The sequence below is a fragment of the Equus caballus genome, chromosome 4, assembly GCF_041296265.1.
Source record: "Equus caballus isolate H_3958 breed thoroughbred chromosome 4, TB-T2T, whole genome shotgun sequence".
NCBI classification, from domain to species: domain Eukaryota; kingdom Metazoa; phylum Chordata; class Mammalia; order Perissodactyla; family Equidae; genus Equus; species Equus caballus.
In genome coordinates, this window is record NC_091687.1 from 27,241,064 (window position 1) to 27,259,800 (window position 18,737).

Consider the following 18,737-nt stretch of genomic DNA (forward strand, 5'->3'; position numbering starts at 1 on the left):
CCTGATCTGGCTGAAGTAGGACTTCTGCTCTGGGTGTGCTACTTTGCCCTAGAGGTGAAAGGCACAACGTGCAGGCTTCTTTCCAAAGGGCGAGTTGGGCCCCACAGCATCTTGCTTCCAGCTCTTTGGGAAGCTAAGAAACAACTCGCTCTGCACAGTGCTCTTAAAGCCTAGTGGGACCATCTCTTCCAAAGGCCTGTGAAACGCAGTTTCTTTGCAGGCCTGATCTGGCTGAAGTAGGACTTCTGCTCTGGGTGTGCTACTTTGCCCTAGAGCTGAAAGGCACAACGTGCAGGCTTCTTTCCAAAGGGCGAGTTGGGCCCCACAGCATCTTGCTTCCAGCTCTTTGCGAAACTAAGAAACAACTCGCTCTGCACAGTGCTCTTACAGCCTACAGGGAACATGTCTTCCAAAGGCCTGTGAAACGCAGTTTCTTTGCAGGCCTGATCTGGCTGAAGTAGGACTTCTGCTCTGGGTGTGCTACTTTGCCCTAGAGCTGAAAGGCACAACGTGCAGGCTTCTTTCCAAAGGGCGAGTTGGGCCCCACAGCATCTTGCTTCCAGCTCTTTCGGAAGCTAAGAAACAACTCGCTCTGCACAGTGCTCTTACAGCCTACCGGGAACATGTCTTCCAAAGGCCTGTGAAACGCAGTTTCTTTGCAGGCCTGATCTGGCAAGTAGGACTTCTGCTCTGGGTGTGCTACTTTGCCCTAGAGCTGAAAGGCACAACGTGCAGGCTTCTTTCCAAAGGGCGAGTTGGGCCCCACAGCATCTTGCTTCCAGCTCTTTGGGAAGCTAAGAAACAACTCGCTCTGCACAGTGCTCTTACAGCCTACCGGGAACATGTCTTCCAAAGGCCTGTGAAACGCAGTTTCTTTGCAGGCCTGATCTGGCTGAAGTAGGACTTCTGCTCTGGGTGTGCTACTTTGCCCTAGAGCTGAAAGGCACAACGTGCAGGCTTCTTTCCAAAGGGCGAGTTGGGCCCCACAGCATCTTGCTTCCAGCTCTTTGGGAAGCTAAGAAACAACTCGCTCTGCACAGTGCTCTTAAAGCCTAGTGGGACCATCTCTTCCAAAGGCCTGTGAAACGCAGTTTCTTTGCAGGCCTGATCTGGCTGAAGTAGGACTTCTGCTCTGGGTGTGCTACTTTGCCCTAGAGCTGAAAGGCACAACGTGCAGGCTTCTTTCCAAAGGGCGAGTTGGGCCCCACAGCATCTTGCTTCCAGCTCTTTGAGAAGCTAAGAAACAACTCGCTCTGCACAGTGCTCTTACAGCCTACGGGGAACATGTCTTCCAAAGGCCTGTGAAACGCAGTTTCTTTGCAGGCCTGATCTGGCTGAAGTAGGACTTCTGCTCTGGGTGTGCTACTTTGCCCTAGAGCTGAAAGGCACAACGTGCAGGCTTCTTTCCAAAGGGCGAGTTGGGCCCCACAGCATCTTGCTTCCAGCTCTTTGGGAAGCTAAGAAACAACTCGCTCTGCACTGTGCTCTTACAGCCTACCGGGAACATGTCTTCCAAAGGCCTGTGAAACGCAGTTTCTTTGCAGGCCTGATCTGGCTGAAGTAGGACTTCTGCTCTGGGTGTGCTACTTTGCCCTAGAGCTGAAAGGCACAACGTGCAGGCTTCTTTCCAAAGGGCGAGTTGGGCCCCACAGCATCTTGCTTCCAGCTCTTTGGGAAGCTAAGAAACAACTCGCTCTGCACAGTGCTCTTACAGCCTACCGGGAACATCTCTTCCAAAGGCCTGTGAAACGCAGTTTCTTTGCAGGCCTGATCTGGCTGAAGTAGGACTTCTGCTCTGGGTGTGCTACTTTGCCCTAGAGCTGAAAGGCACAACGTGCAGGCTTCTTTCCAAAGGGCGAGTTGGGCCCCACAGCATCTTGCTTCCAGCTCTTTGGGAAGCTAAGAAACAACTCGCTCTGCACAGTGCTCTTACAGCCTAGTGGGAACATCTCTTCCAAAGGCCTGTGAAACGCAGTTTCTTTGCAGGCCTGATCTGGCTGAAGTAGGACTTCTGCTCTGGGTGTGCTACTTTGCCCTAGAGCTGAAAGGCACAACGTGCAGGCTTCTTTCCAAAGGGCGAGTTGGGCCCCACAGCATCTTGCTTCCAGCTCTTTGGGAAGCTAAGAAACAACTCGCTCTGCACAGTGCTCTTACAGCCTAGTGGGAACATCTCTTCCAAAGGCCTGTGAAACGCAGTTTCTTTGCAGGCCTGATCTGGCTGAAGTAGGACTTCTGCTCTGGGTGTGCCACTTTGCCCTAGAGCTGAAAGGCACAACGTGCAGGCTTCTTTCCAAAGGGCGAGTTGGGCCCCACAGCATCTTGCTTCCAGCTCTTTGGGAAGCTAAGAAACAACTCGCTCTGCACAGTGCTCTTACAGCCTACGGGGAACATCTCTTCCAAAGGCCTGTGAAACGCAGTTTCTTTGCAGGCCTGATCTGGCTGAAGTAGGACTTCTGCTCTGGGTGTGCTACTTTGCCCTAGAGCTGAAAGGCACAACGTGCAGGCTTCTTTCCAAAGGGTGAGTTGGGCCCCACAGCATCTTGCTTCCAGCTCTTTGGGAAGCTAAGAAACAACTCGCTCTGCACAGTGCTCTTAAAGCCTACCGGGAACATGTCTTCCAAAGGCCTGTGAAACGCAGTTTCTTTGCAGGCCTGATCTGGCTGAAGTAGGACTTCTGCTCTGGGTGTGCTACTTTGCCCTAGAGCTGAAAGGCACAACGTGCAGGCTTCTTTCCAAAGGGCGAGTTGGGCCCCACAGCATCTTGCTTCCAGCTCTTTGGGAAGCTAAGAAACAACTCGCTCTGCACAGTGCTCTTACAGCCTAACGGGAACATGTCTTCGAAAGGCCTGTGAAACGCAGTTTCTTTACAGGCCTGATCTGGCTGAAGTAGGACTTCTGCTCTGGGTGTGCTACTTTGCCCTAGAGCTGAAAGGCACAACGTGCAGGCTTCTTTCCAAAGGGCGAGTTGGGCCCCACAGCATCTTGCTTCCAGCTCTTTGGGAAGCTAAGAAACAACTCGCTCTGCACAGTGCTCTTACAGCCTAGTGGGAACATCTCTTCCAAAGGCCTGTGAAACGCAGTTTCTTTGCAGGCCTGATCTGGCTGAAGTAGGACTTCTGCTCTGGGTGTGCCACTTTGCCCTAGAGCTGAAAGGCACAACGTGCAGGCTTCTTTCCAAAGGGCGAGTTGGGCCCCACAGCATCTTGCTTCCAGCTCTTTGGGAAGCTAAGAAACAACTCGCTCTGCACAGTGCTCTTACAGCCTACGGGGAACATCTCTTCCAAAGGCCTGTGAAACGCAGTTTCTTTGCAGGCCTGATCTGGCTGAAGTAGGACTTCTGCTCTGGGTGTGCTACTTTGCCCTAGAGCTGAAAGGCACAACGTGCAGGCTTCTTTCCAAAGGGTGAGTTGGGCCCCACAGCATCTTGCTTCCAGCTCTTTGGGAAGCTAAGAAACAACTCGCTCTGCACAGTGCTCTTAAAGCCTACCGGGAACATGTCTTCCAAAGGCCTGTGAAACGCAGTTTCTTTGCAGGCCTGATCTGGCTGAAGTAGGACTTCTGCTCTGGGTGTGCTACTTTGCCCTAGAGCTGAAAGGCACAACGTGCAGGCTTCTTTCCAAAGGGCGAGTTGGGCCCCACAGCATCTTGCTTCCAGCTCTTTGGGAAGCTAAGAAACAACTCGCTCTGCACAGTGCTCTTACAGCCTACCGGGAACATCTCTTCCAAAGGCCTGTGAAACGCAGTTTCTTTGCAGGCCTGATCTGGCTGAAGTAGGACTTCTGCTCTGGGTGTGCTACTTTGCCCTAGAGCTGAAAGGCACAACGTGCAGGCTTCTTTCCAAAGGGCGAGTTGGGCCCCACAGCATCTTGCTTCCAGCTCTTTGGGAAGCTAAGAAACAACTCGCTCTGCACAGTGCTCTTACAGCCTAGTGGGAACATCTCTTCCAAAGGCCTGTGAAACGCAGTTTCTTTGCAGGCCTGATCTGGCTGAAGTAGGACTTCTGCTCTGGGTGTGCTACTTTGCCCTAGAGCTGAAAGGCACAACGTGCAGGCTTCTTTCCAAAGGGCGAGTTGGGCCCCACAGCATCTTGCTTCCAGCTCTTTGCGAAGCTAAGAAACAACTCGCTCTGCACAGTGCTCTTACAGCCTAGTGGGAACATCTCTTCCAAAGGCCTGTGAAACGCAGTTTCTTTGCAGGCCTGATCTGGCTGAAGTAGGACTTCTGCTCTGGGTGTGCTACTTTGCCCTAGAGCTGAAAGGCACAACGTGCAGGCTTCTTTCCAAAGGGCGAGTTGGGCCCCACAGCATCTTGCTTCCAGCTCTTTGCGAAGCTAAGAAACAACTCGCTCTGCACAGTGCTCTTACAGCCTAGTTGGAACATCTCTTCCAAAGGCCTGTGAAACGCAGTTTCTTTGCAGGCCTGATCTGGCTGAAGTAGGACTTCTGCTCTGGGTGTGCTACTTTGCCCTAGAGCTGAAAGGCACAACGTGCAGGCTTCTTTCCAAAGGGCGAGTTGGGCCCCACAGCATCTTGCTTCCAGCTCTTTGGGAAGCTAAGAAACAACTCGCTCTGCACAGTGCTCTTACAGCCTAGTGGGAACATCTCTTCCAAAGGCCTGTGAAACGCAGTTTCTTTGCAGGCCTGATCTGGCTGAAGTAGGACTTCTGCTCTGGCTGTGCTACTTTGCCCTAGAGCTGAAAGGCACAACCTGCAGGCTTCTTTCCAAAGGGTGAGTTGGGCCCCACAGCATCTTGCTTCCAGCTCTTTGCGAAGCTAAGAAACAACTCACTCTGCACAGTGCTCTTACAGCCTACCGGGAACATGTCTTCCAAAGGCCTGTGAAACGCAGTTTCTTTGCAGGCCTGATCTGGCTGAAGTAGGACTTCTGCTCTGGCTGTGCTACTTTGCCCTAGAGCTGAAAGGCACAACGTGCAGGCTTCTTTCCAAAGGGCTAGTTGGGCCCCACAGCATCTTGCTTCCAGCTCTTTGCGAAGCTAAGAAACAACTCGCTCTGCACAGTGCTCTTACAGCCTAGTTGGAACATCTCTTCCAAAGGCCTGTGAAACGCACTTTCTTTGCAGGCCTGATCTGGCTGAAGTAGGACTTCTGCTCTGGGTGTGCTACTTTGCCCTAGAGCTGAAAGGCACAACGTGCAGGCTTCTTTCCAAAGGGCGAGTTGGGCCCCACAGCATCTTGCTTCCAGCTCTTTGGGAAGCTAAGAAACAACTCGCTCTGCACAGTGCTCTTACAGCCTAGTGGGAACATCTCTTCCAAAGGCCTGTGAAACGCAGTTTCTTTGCAGGCCTGATCTGGCTGAAGTAGGACTTCTGCTCTGGGTGTGCCACTTTGCCCTAGAGCTGAAAGGCACAACGTGCAGGCTTCTTTCCAAAGGGCGAGTTGGGCCCCACAGCATCTTGCTTCCAGCTCTTTGGGAAGCTAAGAAACAACTCGCTCTGCACAGTGCTCTTACATCCTACGGGGAACATCTCTTCCAAAGGCCTGTGAAACGCAGTTTCTTTGCAGGCCTGATCTGGCTGAAGTAGGACTTCTGCTCTGGGTGTGCTACTTTGCCCTAGAGCTGAAAGGCACAACGTGCAGGCTTCTTTCCAAAGGGTGAGTTGGGCCCCACAGCATCTTGCTTCCAGCTCTTTGGGAAGCTAAGAAACAACTCGCTCTGCACAGTGCTCTTAAAGCCTACCGGGAACATGTCTTCCAAAGGCCTGTGAAACGCAGTTTCTTTGCAGGCCTGATCTGGCTGAAGTAGGACTTCTGCTCTGGGTGTGCTACTTTGCCCTAGAGCTGAAAGGCACAACGTGCAGGCTTCTTTCCAAAGGGCGAGTTGGGCCCCACAGCATCTTGCTTCCAGCTCTTTGGGAAGCTAAGAAACAACTCGCTCTGCACAGTGCTCTTACAGCCTATCGGGAACATGTCTTCCAAAGGCCTGTGAAACGCAGTTTCTTTGCAGGCCTGATCTGGCTGAAGTAGGACTTCTGCTCTGGGTGTGCTACTTTGCCCTAGAGCTGAAAGGCACAACGTGCAGGCTTCTTTCCAAAGGGCGAGTTGGGCCCCACAGCATCTTGCTTCCAGCTCTTTGGGAAGCTAAGAAACAACTCGCTCTGCACAGTGCTCTTACAGCCTAACGGGAACATGTCTTCCAAAGGCCTGTGAAACGCAGTTTCTTTGCAGGCCTGATCTGGCTGAAGTAGGACTTCTGCTCTGGGTGTGCTACTTTGCCCTAGAGCTGAAAGGCACAACGTGCAGGCTTCTTTCCAAAGGGCGAGTTGGGCCCCACAGCATCTTGCTTCCAGCTCTTTGGGAAGCTAAGAAACAACTCGCTCTGCACAGTGCTCTTACAGCCTAGTGGGAACATGTCTTCCAAAGGCCTGTGAAACGCAGTTTCTTTGCAGGTCTGATCTGGCTGAAGTAGGACTTCTGCTCTGGGTGTGCTACTTTGCCCTAGAGCTGAAAGGCACAACGTGCAGGCTTCTTTCCAAAGGGCGAGTTGGGCCCCACAGCATCTTGCTTCCAGCTCTTTGCGAAGCTAAGAAACAACTCGCTCTGCACAGTGCTCTTACAGCCTAGTGGGAACATCTCTTCCAAAGGCCTGTGAAACGCAGTTTCTTTGCAGGCCTGATCTGGCTGAAGTAGGACTTCTGCTCTGGGTGTGCTACTTTGCCCTAGAGCTGAAAGGCACAACGTGCAGGCTTCTTTCCAAAGGGCGAGTTGGGCCCCACAGCATCTTGCTTCCAGCTCTTTGCGAAGCTAAGAAACAACTCGCTCTGCACAGTGCTCTTACAGCCTAGTTGGAACATCTCTTCCAAAGGCCTGTGAAACGCAGTTTCTTTGCAGGCCTGATCTGGCTGAAGTAGGACTTCTGCTCTGGGTGTGCTACTTTGCCCTAGAGCTGAAAGGCACAACGTGCAGGCTTCTTTCCAAAGGGCGAGTTGGGCCCCACAGCATCTTGCTTCCAGCTCTTTGGGAAGCTAAGAAACAACTCGCTCTGCACAGTGCTCTTACAGCCTAGTGGGAACATGTCTTCCAAAGGCCTGTGAAACGCAGTTTCTTTGCAGGCCTGATCTGGCTGAAGTAGGACTTCTGCTCTGGCTGTGCTACTTTGCCCTAGAGCTGAAAGGCACAACGTGCAGGCTTCTTTCCAAAGGGTGAGTTGGGCCCCACAGCATCTTGCTTCCAGCTCTTTGCGAAGCTAAGAAACAACTCACTCTGCACAGTGCTCTTACAGCCTACCGGGAACATGTCTTCCAAAGGCCTGTGAAACGCAGTTTCTTTGCAGGCCTGATCTGGCTGAAGTAGGACTTCTGCTCTGGGTGTGCTACTTTGCCCTAGAGCTGAAAGGCACAACGTGCAGGCTTCTTTCCAAAGGGCTAGTTGGGCCCCACAGCATCTTGCTTCCAGCTCTTTGCGAAGCTAAGAAACAACTCGCTCTGCACAGTGCTCTTACAGCCTAGTTGGAACATCTCTTCCAAAGGCCTGTGAAACGCAGTTTCTTTGCAGGCCTGATCTGGCTGAAGTAGGACTTCTGCTCTGGGTGTGCTACTTTGCCCTAGAGCTGAAAGGCACAACGTGCAGGCTTCTTTCCAAAGGGCGAGTTGGGCCCCACAGCATCTTGCTTCCAGCTCTTTGGGAAGCTAAGAAACAACTCGCTCTGCACAGTGCTCTTACAGCCTAGTGGGAATATGTCTTCCAAAGGCCTGTGAAACGCAGTTTCTTTGCAGGCCTGATCTGGCTGAAGTAGGACTTCTGCTCTGGCTGTGCTACTTTGCCCTAGAGCTGAAAGGCACAACGTGCAGGCTTCTTTCCAAAGGGTGAGTTGGGCCCCACAGCATCTTGCTTCCAGCTCTTTGCGAAGCTAAGAAACAACTCACTCTGCACAGTGCTCTTACAGCCTACCGGGAACATGTCTTCCAAAGGCCTGTGAAACGCAGTTTCTTTGCAGGCCTGATCTGGCTGAAGTAGGACTTCTGCTCTGGGTGTGCTACTTTGCCCTAGAGCTGAAAGGCACAACGTGCAGGCTTCTTTCCAAAGGGCTAGTTGGGCCCCACAGCATCTTGCTTCCAGCTCTTTGTGAAGCTAAGAAACAACTCGCTCTGCACAGTGCTCTTACAGCCTACCGGGAACATGTCTTCCAAAGGCCTGTGAAACGCAGTTTCTTTGCAGGCCTGATCTGGCTGAAGTAGGACTTCTGCTCTTGGTGTGCTACTTTGCCCTAGAGCTGAAAGGCACAACGTGCGGGCTTCTTTCCAAAGGGCGAGTTGGGCCCCACGGCATCTTGCTTCCAGCTCTTTGGGAAGCTAAGAAACAACTCGCTCTGCACAGTGCTCTTACAGCCTAGTGGGAACATGTCTTCCAAAGGCCTGTGAAACGCAGTTTCTTTGCAGGCCTGATCTGGCTGAAGTAGGACTTCTGCTCTGGGTGTGCTACTTTGCCCTAGAGCTGAAAGGCACAACGTGCAGGCTTCTTTCCAAAGGGCGAGTTGGGCCCTACAGCATCTTGCTTCCAGCTCTTTGGGAAGCTAAGAAACAACTCGCTCTGCACAGTGCTCTTAAAGCCTAGTGGGACCATCTCTTCCAAAGGCCTGTGAAACGCAGTTTCTTTGCAGGCCTGATCTGGCTGAAGTAGGACTTCTGCTCTGGGTGTGCTACTTTGCCCTAGAGCTGAAAGGCACAACGTGCAGGCTTCTTTCCAAAGGGCGAGTTGGGCCCCACAGCATCTTGCTTCCAGCTCTTTGGGAAGCTAAGAAACAACTCGCTCTGCACAGTGCTCTTACAGCCTACGGGGAACATGTCTTCCAAAGGCCTGTGAAACGCAGTTTCTTTGCAGGCCTGATCTGGCTGAAGTAGGACTTCTGCTCTGGGTGTGCTACTTTGCCCTAGAGCTGAAAGGCACAACGTGCAGGCTTCTTTCCAAAGGGCGAGTTGGGCCCCACAGCATCTTGCTTCCAGCTCTTTGGGAAGCTAAGAAACAACTCGCTCTGCACTGTGCTCTTACAGCCTACCGGGAACATGTCTTCCAAAGGCCTGTGAAACGCAGTTTCTTTGCAGGCCTGATCTGGCTGAAGTACAACTTCTGCTCTGGGTGTGCTACTTTGCCCTAGAGCTGAAAGGCACAACGTGCAGGCTTCTTTCCAAAGGGCGAGTTGGGCCCCAGAGCATCTTGCTTCCAGCTCTTTGGGAAGCTAAGAAACAACTCGCTCTGCACAGTGCTCTTACAGCCTACGGGGAACATCTCTTCCAAAGGCCTGTGAAACGCAGTTTCTTTGCAGGCCTGATCTGGCTGAAGTAGGACTTCTGCTCTGGGTGTGCTACTTTGCCCTAGAGCTGAAAGGCACAACGTGCAGGCTTCTTTCCAAAGGGCGAGTTGGGCCCCACAGCATCTTGCTTCCAGCTCTTTGGGAAGCTAAGAAACAACTCGCTCTGCACAGTGCTCTTACAGCCTAGTGGGAACATGTCTTCCAAAGGCCTGTGAAACGCAGTTTCTTTGCAGGCCTGATCTGGCTGAAGTAGGACTTCTGCTCTGGGTGTGCTACTTTGCCCTAGAGCTGAAAGGCACAACGTGCAGGCTTCTTTCCAAAGGGCGAGTTGGGCCCCACAGCATCTTGCTTCCAGCTCTTTGGGAAGCTAAGAAACAACTCGCTCTGCACAGTGCTCTTACAGCCTACCCGGAACATCTCTTCCAAAGGCCTGTGAAACGCAGTTTCTTTGCAGGCCTGATCTGGCTGAAGTAGGACTTCTGCTCTGGGTGTGCTACTTTGCCCTAGAGCTGAAAGGCACAACGTGCAGGCTTCTTTCCAAAGGGCGAGTTGGGCCCCACAGCATCTTGATTCCAGCTCTTTGGGAAGCTAAGAAACAACTCGCTCTGCACAGTGCTCTTACAGCCTACAAGGGAATATGTCTTCCAAAGGCCTGTGAAACGCAGTTTCTTTGCAGGCCTGATCTGGCTGAAGTAGGACTTCTGCTCTGGGTGTGCTACTTTGCCCTAGAGCTGAAAGGCACAACGTGCAGGCTTCTTTCCAAAGGGCGAGTTGGGCCCCACAGCATCTTGCTTACAGCTCTTAGGGAAGCTAAGAAACAACTCGCTCTGCACAGTGCTCTTACAGCCTACCGGGAACATGTCTTCCAAAGGCCTGTGAAACGCAGTTTCTTTGCAGGCCTGATCTGGCTGAAGTAGGACTTCTGCTCTGGGTGTGCTACTTTGCCCTAGAGCTGAAAGGCAGAACGTGCAGGCTTCTTTCCAAAGGGCGAGTGGGGCCCCACAGCATCTTGCTTCCAGCTCTTTGGGAAGCTAAGAAACAACTCGCTCTGCACAGTGCTCTTAAAGCCTCGTGGGACCATCTCTTCCAAAGGCCTGTGAAACGCAGTTTCTTTGCAGGCCTGATCTGGCTGAAGTAGGACTTCTGCTCTGGGTGTGCTACTTTGCCCTAGAGCTGAAAGGCACAACGTGCAGGCTTCTTTCCAAAGGGCGAGTTGGGCCCCACAGCATCTTGCTTCCAGCTCTTTGAGAAGCTAAGAAACAACTCGCTCTGCACAGTGCTCTTACAGCCTACGGGGAACATGCCTTCCAAAGGCCTGTGAAACGCAGTTTCTTTGCAGGCCTGATCTGGCTGAAGTACAACTTCTGCTCTGGGTGTGCTACTTTGCCCTAGAGCTGAAAGGCACAACGTGCAGGCTTCTTTCCAAAGGGCGAGTTGGGCCCCACAGCATCTTGCTTCCAGCTCTTTGCGAAGCTAAGAAACAACTCGCTCTGCACAGTGCTCTTACAGCCTACGGGGAACATCTCTTCCAAAGGCCTGTGAAACGCAGTTTCTTTGCAGGCCTGATCTGGCTGAAGTAGGACTTCTGCTCTGGGTGTGCTACTTTGCCCTAGAGCTGAAAGGCACAACGTGCAGGCTTCTTTCCAAAGGGCGAGTTGGGCCCCACAGCATCTTGCTTCCAGCTCTTTGGGAAGCTAAGAAACAACTCGCTCTGCACAGTGCTCTTACAGCCTAGTGGGAACATCTCTTCCAAAGGCCTGTGAAACGCAGTTTCTTTGCAGGCCTGATCTAGCTGAAGTAGGACTTCTGCTCTGGGTGTGCTACTTTGCCCTAGAGCTGAAAGGCACAACGTGCAGGCTTCTTTCCAAAGGGCGAGTGGGGCCCCACAGCATCTTTCTTCCAGCTCTTTGGGAAGCTAAGAAACAACTCGCTCTGCACAGTGCTCTTACAGCCTAACGGGAACATGTCTTCGAAAGGCCTGTGAAACGCAGTTTCTTTGCAGGCCTGATCTGGCTGAAGTAGGACTTCTGCTCTGGGTGTGCTACTTTGCCCTAGAGCTGAAAGGCACAACGTGCAGGCTTCTTTCCAAAGGGCGAGTTGGGCCCCACAGCATCTTGCTTCCAGCTCTTTGGGAAGCTAAGAAACAACTCGCTCTGCACAGTGCTCTTACAGCCTAGTGGGAACATCTCTTCCAAAGGCCTGTGAAACGCAGTTTCTTTGCAGGCCTGATCTGGCTGAAGTAGGACTTCTGCTCTGGGTGTGCCACTTTGCCCTAGAGCTGAAAGGCACAACGTGCAGGCTTCTTTCCAAAGGGCGAGTTGGGCCCCACAGCATCTTGCTTCCAGCTCTTTGGGAAGCTAAGAAACAACTCGCTCTGCACAGTGCTCTTACAGCCTACGGGGAACATCTCTTCCAAAGGCCTGTGAAACGCAGTTTCTTTGCAGGCCTGATCTGGCTGAAGTAGGACTTCTGCTCTGGGTGTGCTACTTTGACCTAGAGCTGAAAGGCACAACGTGCAGGCTTCTTTCCAAAGGGTGAGTTGGGCCCCACAGCATCTTGCTTCCAGCTCTTTGGGAAGCTAAGAAACAACTCGCTCTGCACAGTGCTCTTACAGCCTACCGGGAACATGTCTTGCAAAGGCCTGTGAAACGCAGTTTCTTTGCAGGCCTGATCTGGCTGAAGTAGGACTTCTGCTCTGGGTGTGCTACTTTGCCCTAGAGCTGAAAGGCACAACGTGCAGGCTTCTTTCCAAAGGGCGAGTTGGGCCCCACAGCATCTTGCTTCCAGCTCTTTGGGAAGCTAAGAAACAACTCGCTCTGCACAGTGCTCTTACAGCCTACCGGGAACATGTCTTCCAAAGGCCTGTGAAACGCAGTTTCTTTGCAGGCCTGATCTGGCTGAAGTAGAACTTCTGCTCTGGGTGTGCTACTTTGCCCTAGAGCTGAAAGGCACAACGTGCAGGCTTCTTTCCAAAGGGCGAGTTGGGCCCCACAGCATCTTGCTTCCAGCTCTTTGGGAAGCTAAGAAACAACTCGCTCTGCACAGTGCTCTTACAGCCTAACGGGAACATGTCTTCCAAAGGCCTGTGAAACGCAGTTTCTTTGCAGGCCTGATCTGGCTGAAGTAGGACTTCTGCTCTGGGTGTGCTACTTTGCCCTAGAGCTGAAAGGCACAACGTGCAGGCTTCTTTCCAAAGGGCGAGTTGGGCCCCACAGCATCTTGCTTCCAGCTCTTTGGGAAGCTAAGAAACAACTCGCTCTGCACAGTGCTCTTACAGCCTACGGGGAACATGTCTTCCAAAGGCCTGTGAAACGCAGTTTCTTTGCAGGCCTGATCTGGCTGAAGTAGGACTTCTGCTCTGGGTGTGCTACTTTGCCCTAGAGCTGAAAGGCACAACGTGCAGGCTTCTTTCCAAAGGGCGAGTTGGGCCCCACAGCATCTTGCTTCCAGCTCTTTGCGAAGCTAAGAAACAACTCGCTCTGCACAGTGCTCTTACAGCCTAGTGGGAACATCTCTTCCAAAGGCCTGTGAAACGCAGTTTCTTTGCAGGCCTGATCTGGCTGAAGTAGGACTTCTGCTCTGGGTGTGCTACTTTGCCCTAGAGCTGAAAGGCACAACGTGCAGGCTTCTTTCCAAAGGGCGAGTTGGGCCCCACAGCATCTTGCTTCCAGCTCTTTGCGAAGCTAAGAAACAACTCGCTCTGCACAGTGCTCTTACAGCCTAGTTGGAACATCTCTTCCAAAGGCCTGTGAAACGCACTTTCTTTGCAGGCCTGATCTGGCTGAAGTAGGACTTCTGCTCTGGGTGTGCTACTTTGCCCTAGAGCTGAAAGGCACAACGTGCAGGCTTCTTTCCAAAGGGCGAGTTGGGCCCCACAGCATCTTGCTTCCAGCTCTTTGGGAAGCTAAGAAACAACTCGCTCTGCACAGTGCTCTTACAGCCTAGTGGGAACATGTCTTCCAAAGGCCTGTGAAACGCAGTTTCTTTGCAGGCCTGATCTGGCTGAAGTAGGACTTCTGCTCTGGGTGTGCTACTTTGCCCTAGAGCTGAAAGGCACAACGTGCGGGCTTCTTTCCAAAGGGCGAGTTGGGCCCCACGGCATCTTGCTTCCAGCTCTTTGGGAAGCTAAGAAACAACTCGCTCTGCACAGTGCTCTTACAGCCTAGTGGGAACATGTCTTCCAAAGGCCTGTGAAACGCAGTTTCTTTGCAGGCCTGATCTGGCTGAAGTAGGACTTCTGCTCTGGGTGTGCTACTTTGCCGTAGAGCTGAAAGGCACAACGTGCAGGCTTCTTTCCAAAGGGCGAGTTGGGCCCCACAGCATCTTGCTTCCAGCTCTTTGGGAAGCTAAGAAACAACTCGCTCTGCACAGTGCTCTTAAAGCCTAGTGGGACCATCTCTTCCAAAGGCCTGTGAAACGCAGTTTCTTTGCAGGCCTGATCTGGCTGAAGTAGGACTTCTGCTCTGGGTGTGCTACTTTGCCCTAGAGCTGAAAGGCACAACGTGCAGGCTTCTTTCCAAAGGGCGAGTTGGGCCCCACAGCATCTTGCTTCCAGCTCTTTGGGAAGCTAAGAAACAACTCGCTCTGCACAGTGCTCTTACAGCCTACGGGGAACATGTCTTCCAAAGGCCTGTGAAACGCAGTTTCTTTGCAGGCCTGATCTGGCTGAAGTAGGACTTCTGCTCTGGGTGTGCTACTTTGCCCTAGAGCTGAAAGGCACAACGTGCAGGCTTCTTTCCAAAGGGCGAGTTGGGCCCCACAGCATCTTGCTTCCAGCTCTTTGGGAAGCTAAGAAACAACTCGCTCTGCACTGTGCTCTTACAGCCTACCGGGAACATGTCTTCCAAAGGCCTGTGAAACGCAGTTTCTTTGCAGGCCTGATCTGGCTGAAGTACAACTTCTGCTCTGGGTGTGCTACTTTGCCCTAGAGCTGAAAGGCACAACGTGCAGGCTTCTTTCCAAAGGGCGAGTTGGGCCCCACAGCATCTTGCTTCCAGCTCTTTGGGAAGCTAAGAAACAACTCGCTCTGCACAGTGCTCTTACAGCCTACGGGGAACATCTCTTCCAAAGGCCTGTGAAACGCAGTTTCTTTGCAGGCCTGATCTGGCTGAAGTAGGACTTCTGCTCTGGGTGTGCTACTTTGCCCTAGAGCTGAAAGGCACAACGTGCAGGCTTCTTTCCAAAGGGCGAGTTGGGCCCCACAGCATCTTGCTTCCAGCTCTTTTGGAAGCTAAGAAACAACTCGCTCTGCACAGTGCTCTTACAGCCTAGTGGGAACATGTCTTCCAAAGGCCTGTGAAACGCAGTTTCTTTGCAGGCCTGATCTGGCTGAAGTAGGACTTCTGCTCTGGGTGTGCTACTTTGCCCTAGAGCTGAAAGGCACAACGTGCAGGCTTCTTTCCAAAGGGCGAGTTGGGCCCCACAGCATCTTGCTTCCAGCTCTTTGGGAAGCTATGAAACAACTCGATCTGCACAGTGCTCTTACAGCCTAACGGGAACATGTCTTCCAAAGGCCTGTGAAACGCAGTTTCTTTGCAGGCCTGATCTGGCTGAAGTAGGACTTCTGCTCTGGGTGTGCTACTTTGCCCTAGAGCTGAAAGGCACAACGTGCAGGCTTCTTTCCAAAGGGCGAGTTGGGCCCCACAGCATCTTGCTTCCAGCTCTTTGGGAAGCTAAGAAACAACTCGCTCTGCACAGTGCTCTTACAGCCTACCGGGAACATGTCTTCCAAAGGCCTGTGAAACGCAGTTTCTTTGCAGGCCTGATCTGGCTGAAGTAGGACTTCTGCTCTGGGTGTGCTACTTTGCCCTAGAGCTGAAAGGAACAACGTGCAGGCTTCTTTCCAAAGGGCGATTTGGGCCCCACAGCATCTTGCTTCCAGCTCTTTGGGAAGCTAAGAAACAACTCGCTCTGCACAGTGCTCTTACAGCCTACCGGGAACATGTCTTCCAAAGGCCTGTGAAACCCAGTTTCTTTGCAGGCCTGATCTGGCTGAAGTAGGACTTCTGCTCTGGGTGTGCTACTTTGCCCTAGAGCTGAAAGGCACAACGTGCAGGCTTCTTTCCAAAGGGCGAGTTGGGCCCCACAGCATCTTGCTTCCAGCTCTTTGGGAAGCTAAGAAACAACTCGCTCTGCACAGTGCTCTTACAGCCTACCGGGAACATGTCTTCCAAAGGCCTGTGAAACGCAGTTTCTTTGCAGGCCTGATCTGGCTGAAGTAGGACTTCTGCTCTGGGTGTGCTACTTTGCCCTAGAGCTGAAAGGCACAACGTGCAGGCTTCTTTCCAAAGGGCGAGTTGGGCCCCACAGCATCTTGCTTCCAGCACTTTGGGAAGCTAAGAAACAACTCGCTCTGCACAGTGCTCTTACAGCCTACCGGGAACATGTCTTCCAAAGGCCTGTGAAACGCAGTTTCTTTGCAGGCCTGATCTGGCTGAAGTAGGACTTCTGCTCTGGGTGTGCTACTTTGCCCTGGAGCTGAAAGGCACAACGTGCAGGCTTCTTTCCAAAGGGCGAGTTGGGCCCCACAGCATCTTGCTTCCAGCTCTTTGGGAAGCTAAGAAACAACTCGCTCTGCACAGTGCTCTTACAGCCTAACGGGAACATGTCTTCCAAAGGCCTGTGAAACGCAGTTTCTTTGCAGGCCTGATCTGGCTGAAGTAGGACTTCTGCTCTGGGTGTGCTACTTTGCCCTAGAGCTGAAAGGCACAACGTGCAGGCTTCTTTCCAAAGGGCGAGTTGGGCCCCACAGCATCTTGCTTCCAGCTCTTTGGGAAGCTAAGAAACAACTCGCTCTGCACAGTGCTCATACAGCCTAGTGCTAACATCTCTTCCAAAGGCCTGTGAAACGCAGTTTCTTTGCAGGCCTGATCTGGCTGAAGTAGGACTTCTGCTCTGGGTGTGCTACTTTGCCCTAGAGCTGAAAGGCACAACGTGCAGGCTTCTTTCCAAAGGGCGAGTTGGGCCCCACAGCATCTTGCTTCCAGCTCTTTGCGAAGCTAAGAAACAACTCGCTCTGCACAGTGCTCTTACAGCCTAGTGGGAACATCTCTTCCAAAGGCCTGTGAAACGCAGTTACTTTGCAGGCCTGATCTGGCTGAAGTAGGACTTCTGCTCTGGGTGTGCTACTTTGCCCTAGAGCTGAAAGGCACAACGTGCAGGCTTCTTTCCAAAGGGCGAGTTGGGCCCCACAGCATCTTGCTTCCAGCTCTTTGGGAAGCTAAGAAACAACTCGCTCTGCACAGTGCTCTTACAGCCTACCGGGAACATGTCTTCCAAAGGCCTGTGAAACGCAGTTTCTTTGCAGGCCTGATCTGGCTGAAGTAGGACTTCTGCTCTGGGTGTGCTACTTTGCCCTAGAGCTGAAAGGCACAACGTGCAGGCTTCTTTCCAAAGGGCGAGTTGGGCCCCACAGCATCTTGCTTCCAGCTCTTTGGGAAGCTAAGAAACAACTCGCTCTGCACAGTGCTCTTACAGCCTAGTGGGAACATCTCTTCCAAAGGCCTGTGAAACGCAGTTTCTTTGCAGGCCTGATCTGGCTGAAGTAGGACTTCTGCTCTGGGTGTGCTACTTTGCCCTAGAGCTGAAAGGCACAACGTGCAGGCTTCTTTCCAAAGGGCGAGTTGGGCCCCACAGCATCTTGCTTCCAGCTCTTTGGGAAGCTAAGAAACAACTCGCTCTGCACAGTGCTCTTACAGCCTACCGGGAACATGTCTTCCAAAGGCCTGTGAAACGCAGTTTCTTTGCAGGCCTGATCTGGCCGAAGTAGGACTTCTGCTCTGGGTGTGCTACTTTGCCCTAGAGCTGAAAGGCACAACGTGCAGGCTTCTTTCCAAAGGGCGAGTTGGGCCCCACAGCATCTTGCTTCCAGCTCTTAGGGAAGCTAAGAAACAACTCGCTCTGCACAGTGCTCTTACAGCCTACGGGGAACATCTCTTCCAAAGGCCTGTGAAACGCAGTTTCTTTGCAGGCCTGATCTGGCTGAAGTAGGACTTCTGCTCTGGGTGTGCTACTTTGCCCTAGAGCTGAAAGGCACAACGTGCAGGCTTCTTTCCAAAGGCGAGTTGGGCCCCACAGCATCTTGCTTCCAGCTCTTTGCGAAGCTAAGAAACAACTCGCTCTGCACAGTGCTCTTACAGCCTACCGGGAACATGTCTTCCAAAGGCCTGTGAAACGCAGTTTCTTTGTAGGCCTGATCTGGCTGAAGTAGGACTTCTGCTCTGGGTGTGCTACTTTGCCCTAGAGCTGAAAGGCACAACGTGCAGGCTTCTTTCCAAAGGGCGAGTTGGGCCCCACAGCATCTTGCTTCCAGCTCTTTGGGAAGCTAAGAAACAACTCGCTCTGCACAGTGCTCTTACAGCCTACCGGGAACATCTCTTCCAAAGGACTGTGAAACGCAGTTTCTTTGCAGTCCTGATCTGGCTGAAGTAGGACTTCTGCTCTGGGTGTGCTACTTTGCCCTAGAGCTGAAAGGCACAACGTGCAGGCTTCTTTCCAAAGGGCGAGTTGGGCCCCACAGCATCTTGCTTCCAGCTCTTTGGGAAGCTAAGAAACAACTCGCTCTGCACAGTGCTCTTACAGCCTACCGGGAACATGTCTTCCAAAGGCCTGTGAAACGCAGTTTCTTTGCAGGCCTGATCTGGCTGAAGTAGGACTTCTGCTCTGGGTGTGCTACTTTGCCCTAGAGCTGAAAGGCACAACGTGCAGGCTTCTTTCCAAAGGGCGAGTTGGGCCCCACAGCATCTTGCTTCCAGCACTTTGGGAAGCTAAGAAACAACTCGCTCTGCACAGTGCTCTTACAGCCTACCGGGAACATGTCTTCCAAAGGCCTGTGAAACGCAGTTTCTTTGCAGGCCTGATCTGGCTGAAGTAGGACTTCTGCTCTGGGTGTGCTACTTTGCCCTGGAGCTGAAAGGCACAACGTGCAGGCTTCTTTCCAAAGGGCGAGTTGGGCCCCACAGCATCTTGCTTCCAGCTCTTTGGGAAGCTAAGAAACAACTCGCTCTGCACAGTGCTCTTACAGCCTAACGGGAACATGTCTTCCAAAGGCCTGTGAAACGCAGTTTCTTTGCAGGCCTGATCTGGCTGAAGTAGGACTTCTGCTCTGGGTGTGCTACTTTGCCCTAGAGCTGAAAGGCACAACGTGCAGGCTTCTTTCCAAAGGGCGAGTTGGGCCCCACAGCATCTTGCTTCCAGCTCTTTGGGAAGCTAAGAAACAACTCGCTCTGCACAGTGCTCTTACAGCCTAGTGGGAACATCTCTTCCAAAGGCCTGTGAAACGCAGTTTCTTTGCAGGCCTGATCCGGCTGAAGTAGGACTTCTGCTCTGGGTGTGCTACTTTGCCCTAGAGCTGAAAGGCACAACGTGCAGGCTTCTTTCCAAAGGGCGAGTTGGGCCCCACAGCATCTTGCTTCCAGCTCTTTGCGAAGCTAAGAAACAACTCGCTCTGCACAGTGCTCTTACAGCCTAGT